The sequence below is a fragment of the Lactuca sativa genome, chromosome 3 (assembly GCF_002870075.4).
Source record: "Lactuca sativa cultivar Salinas chromosome 3, Lsat_Salinas_v11, whole genome shotgun sequence".
NCBI classification, from domain to species: domain Eukaryota; kingdom Viridiplantae; phylum Streptophyta; class Magnoliopsida; order Asterales; family Asteraceae; genus Lactuca; species Lactuca sativa.
Window position 1 is genome coordinate 158,337,191 of NC_056625.2, and position 6,341 is coordinate 158,343,531.

A 6,341-nucleotide genomic window follows, 5' to 3' on the forward strand; every position below is an offset into this window, starting at 1 on the left:
CAACCATATCTGATTTGTTTTAAGTCGGATTAAGATGCGGTTTCTTTTAACGTATAGTTTAGAGTTTGTAGATGAATTTAGACTGTAATTATTTTGTTTTTGTTGTTATATTCAATGAATTTAAATCTTTCAAAGTTGGGATATCAAATTGAAATATTTCAGCTTTTCAGTAAAAAAATTTAAACTTTTGTATTCTGTGAAATTATTTAAACAAGCATATCTCTTGACATGCGGTTTTTTCCAACGTGTAATTTAAAGTTTTATATGAATTTACACTATATTTTTGTTGTTTTTAATGTTTTATTCAATGAGTTACAATCCTTCAAGGTTGGGATATAAAAGCTTAAATATTTCAGCTTTTCACCATGAAATTTAAATTTTGTAATCTGTGAAATTTTTTAAACAAATATATCTCAGTCCTTTTAAGTCGGATTGACATTCGGTTTTTTCCAACATATAATTTAGAGTTTGTAGATGAACTTATACTATAATGTTGTTGTTTTGGTATTATATTTTAAAGAGTTACAATCCTCCAGAGTTGAGATATCAAAACTGAAGTATTTCAGCTTTTCAGTTATTACTTTTTATTAAATAATAGAAACTTTTTCATTTTATGTTTATGTACAGAATCCACAAGCTTTGAACATGGTATATTTAAATGACAATGATATTGAGAAGAGGTCAAACCCAATATTAAATTATGACGTCTGTTAGTTAGATTGATTTAAAATTTTAAACTTTGATTTTTGGTGTTATGGTAGTTACTCTTGTATGTTTATGTTAAGATTGTTAACTTGTGCGGGTGAACCTGATTCATATGCTAGATGCTTTTATTTAGAAAACTCATTTACAAGTTATAATATTATAGATAAAGTTATATTATTTATCCATAAAATTTGATAAAGTCGTTAACTTATTTGATTGAAAGTTCAAACAAATGATATAAACAATCAAAGTTTGATTGGTCCAACGGGGTACGAGAAAGGGAAACATATTCATTTTTACGAGTTGTATCATATCAATCAAAAAATATATTCATTTTAACGAGTTTGAATGTTTCAAAACCAACAAGTTGTATTAAACCTAAAAACGTGTTTTAAGGACTTGTATTGTATGCATTTAAAGTTGTACCGGTCCAACCGTGTCCAAGAACTCGAAAAACCGGACCTGGACCTGGACCAGTAAGTCTAATCCGGTCTGGTCCATGGTCCACAATATTCTCTGAAACCGGTTCAGTCCGGTCCAGTCCAAATGCTCACCCATAATGGTATATATAGTTCATGGCAGTGGATTATGTTATTCGGATTTTCAGTTCGTTTGTTTAGTTGATGAACAAATATGATTTATATGCTTCTATGTCATGCACGAAGTTTTTGAATATTGAAAGGTTAATGGAATCCATGGTTTAATTTTAATTTTTATTATTTTCTTTGATGATTGTAGCTTTTTTTAACATTCTCATTACAATTATATCAATTTAATATATTTATATATGTGTTTTGTTAGGGCTAAATAATAAATCATTTTTTTTAACGGAGAAATATTATTAAAAGTTGGCGTGGAGCTAGAAAAGGATTTACATCAAAATCGTTGCTGAAATAGGATTATGAAGCCAAGAAGACCAACTAAGATTGGCTTTTGTACAGCTATTTGAAATCAAATAGAAAGACTTAAAAACAACATCATCAAAAATCAAAGATTTTATGGGATTAGCTGCTCGAAAAATTGTTGCATTTCTGAAATTCCAAAAGCACTAAAACGAAATTAAAATCACTGCATCAAAAGCTTTCCGCGAACCGATTCTCCAAGGAAAAGACACAGTCCACTTGATAAGAGAATCCACAGTAATATGAGAAGGAAGATTAACACCCCATCAAACAGAAATACGAGACTATAAGACAATCAAATCAGAACACTTTGCAAAAATATGATCAATAGTCTCCACCCTAGAAGAACAAACAGGGCAATGAATGGAATCTACCAATATACCCCTATGGGATAATCGCTCTCTAGTAAGGATGCTAGAAAGTATAATCCTCCAAATAAGATTATTAATCTTAATTAGAATCTAATTATTCCAACGAGCAACAAGACCGCCTATGAAGAGCGTAAGACCGTGCAATTATCTCGGAGCTAAAGAAACTGAAAAAGTGTTCCAAGTATTAAGAACCCAACCCGATGTATTTGGAACCAACTAGAGATGGAAATCCTACATAAGTAAAATAAAGTTGTTCAATTGTTCCTACACCACTCGTCCTCTAGGATTATGTCTAAAGGTATTACACCCCAAACCCATAGATAACCTTTCGCTAATAGAAACATGTATGTGCAAGTCTAGAAGATATACTTTAGGGAAGATGGAAAATAAAGGCATATCACCCCTACACACATAATGCCAAAAAGAAGTAATTATCCCATCTCCAACTCTAATGGGGCAAAAAGAATGAAGGTCAATATCTTTCTGTCTCAGCTAGGAGAACATACGAATAACCCCAACCCAAGGTCCTAGCCACTAGTAGGAGAGATAAACTTCCTACAAGCACCTTCTGAACCATCAATAACTTTTATCACTCTAACCCACAAAAGATCAGGGCTCTTATAATACCTCCACCACCAACGAAATATCATAGCCCTATTAAAAGAGAAAAGACTACCAATTCCTAAGCCTTCTTCATCCTTTGAAGTTATTACTCTGTCCTACCTAACCTAATGCATACAACGTTCGTCCCCATCTGCACCCTAAAAGAATCTTGTCCTCATTCCCTTTAAATCCTGCAAAACCGAGAGGGGGCAAGGAAAGTGGACATCATGTAGCTCCCTAAAGATCCTAACATAGACTTCACCAGTGTCAGATGACCTCCGAAAGAATGACTCTTAGTCTTCCAATTCGACAGCTTAGACCGAAACTGATTAATCACAGAGGCCCAAGCAGAAATCTGAGTCATAGTCTAGCCCACATGAATACAAAGATGCAAAAATGGGAGGTTTGAAGTTTCACAACCAATATTCTCTACCACATCAAGGACTTAGGAATATGGAACTCCCACACCTATCAATTTGCTTTTTGCCAAATTGATTTTCTGACTTGACAAGTAGACACACCTGAGAATACAAATAAGTCGTTTCGCAGTTTCAGGATTCCAAGAAGAGACCAACATAACATCATCCGCGTAAAGAAAGTGTGAAATCTCAATTGTTGAAATAGAAATACCCCTGAACATATTCCCCATCCGGGACCTCATCAAATCAACGTGTAAATCTTCCATATCCAGGATAAAGATAAAGAGGGATAACAGATCACCTTGTCTTAAACCCCGGTGTATTTGGTGTTCATCTATCGGGGAACCATTAACCAAAACTGAAGCCCTAGCAGTGGTTAATAGTTCCTTAATCCACCCACACCACTTGGAACCAAATCCCATAATCAACATGATTTCCAAAAGATATTCCCATGATAAAGAATCGTAGGCTTTCACGAAGTCCACCTAAGAAAGCATCATAGGATTTCTAGAATCCTTACTCCAAGCAACCACTTTGTTCAAGAGAAAAATACCATCCATAATTTGTCTGCCTTTGATAGAGGCTGATTGCTCAAGGCTAACAACACTATTAATAACCTCCACCAGATGATTTGCTAAGAGTTTACCAATAATTGTATATTGGAAACCGATAAGACTAATGGGTCTATAATATTTTTGAGTTTTCGGGTCTCTAATTTTTGGAATAATAGTGAAAAAAGAAGCATTGCACCCTTTTGGAATAGAAGAACGAAGAAAAAATGATTAACGAACGCCTCAACATCCACTGCAACAAGATCCCAATGACGTTTGAAAAACCAAAAACTAAAACCATCTGGACCCAGAGCTTTTATAGATCCACAATCCCAAACTGCCCTTTTGATCTCCTCAAAAGAAAAAGCAGACTGCAAAAAATCAAGCTGCATGGGGGTTAAAGTACTAAAAAGAGCAGAATATGTCGCATGTCTCAAAGACGGACACCCGAAATAAGGACTGATAATAATCATAAAACCCCTCCTTAATACTGGTCAGGTTATCCAACCACACTCCATCAATCATGATATCTTGAATAGCAATTTGTCTATTTTTGTGGTTAAGGAACCCATGGAAAAAACTAGAGTTCTCATCCCCTTCAATGCACCATTGAACTTTAGCTTTCTAAGCAAGATCAATATGAATTACGTGATCAAGATCCGACATCTCCTTCAATAAGGAAATTCTATGCTCTCTCAAAGCAGCTGACCCGTCCTTCTCCATAAGACTTCTATCAATAGACTCAAGCAATATTTGGAGTGTTGGGTCTAAAATATGGTTTCTACTTTGCTTTTCTAGGCTTTTTTAGTTTTCGTTCTTGGGCCGAAAACTATCATGGGTTTATTTGTAGCTTGGACTGAAAACTCATGTGTTTTCGGTCTAGCCTTTGAGTTGTGGGCTCGGGTTTTTGGTCCACATATATATATATATATATATATATATATATATATATATATATATATATATATATATATATAGTCATTAGGGGAGTGTTTAGGTGATATACTAGTGTGTCTAAGGAGGGGAGGGGCGTTTTAGAGGAACATTCATTCATATCTTGGAGTTCTAGAGAGAGAAAGTAGAGAGAATTGTGTGGATCTTGTGTATTGTTCATCATTCTAATCATTAATACATTGAATATTCATCTAGTTCTTCTTCTGCTCCATTCGGATTCCACGCCATCAAGTGGATCGGATTAACATGTCAAGCGAATTAGGGGACTTATAGTTGGTATCAGAGCTTCGATCGTATCAATCAATTTGGCAAGATCTTGAACATTTTTGGACTTTTTATTGAAGGATTTTACGTTTTTTACTAGTTTTGGACAAAATATTGGGAGTTTGTTCTTCGTGTTCTTAAAAAAATGACTTTTTGATAGACCTTTGGGCTTAAAAAGGTGAAAAATGTGTTTTTTTGACGTAAACAGCGAAGGCGAGGTGGGCATTCTCGGTCTTGTAGGTTAAATCTACGAGGTGTTCTTGTTGGATATAGTGTCTAAGTCCATAACTTTATTTGGTATGTACTTGATCCGACCCGAAATGGTCCATTTGGGTTGCATGGCATTGCAATACTTGGATAGACTAAATAAGAGAATATGACACTTATGATTATTCATATATTAAAAGTTCTAATATATTAATAATAGTGTTATTTAATTAGTATTGATCAAGTATTAATCTAGTATTAATTTGGTGATTAAAGTGAGACTAATTAAATAGATAGGGTTGATTATGACAATCATCAATTCTTTTATGGTGGATTAATGATCCATGGTTTATGGGTTATGGATGTAACCATTTGGAGCTCCATGGATAGTCCATGGGAGTTACAAACCCATGGGTCATGAGAAATGAAGAGTCATGACAATTATGGGTCTTCTTAATGAAACCCTAATTGTGACACCACTATAAAAGGAACCCTTTGGCTAGCAAAATCGTGACCTAGTGTTACTAGAGAGGGCATAACCGATTTTGAGTGCTAGAAGTATTCTCTCAAGTTATTCCAAGTTTTTTGGTGTTGTGTGAATCATTTGAGGCACAACATTTGGGGTGCTAGGCTCATAAAGTCTTGAAGGAATCCAAGCAACAACAAGGTATGTAATTCTACTAGTTTTTAGGTTTCATATATTCCCCATGCCATGCTAGTTAGGAAATAACCTTGAAAAAGAAATTTGCATGCATATACAGAAAACATAGATTCAAGGTTATTAGGGTTGCATGTACACTTAGGAAGTGTTAGAATGCTCAAAACCCATCAATGGTATCAAAGACTAGGATTGTTTTCTGTATACTTGATGCAAAACTGCTTGAAAATCGAAAATTCTGCTCACTGTCGACTGGACTCGCCGAGTTCATGGGGAGAACTCGCCGAGTCCATGTACAAATTCATCCTACTCGTCGAGTAGGATCATGCACTCGACGAGTAGGTGCGTGCTGGGCAGTCTTTTCGTGTTTTGTTGCTGGAAATGGATTAAAATCATTATCCCAATCTGTTTTTGGACTTGTAAAAACTGTTTTTCAAAATGATAATGATTATGTTAACCCATTTTCACATGACTTTTATCAATTTTCAAGAATTGTATATGTTAATATGATTCATGAAATTGCTTGGCATGAATTTGTGTTCTTATGAGTTTTTAGAAGATCATAGGAATTATGTGTAACCTCCATGTGTGTTTAATTCATGATCTTAATTGTAATGATGGTGTTCATAACTTGTCCTCAAGTTATGGATAACCAAAAGTCACTTCTTTAAATTATGATTAAAGAACTAAAGAGGTTTCATAAAATG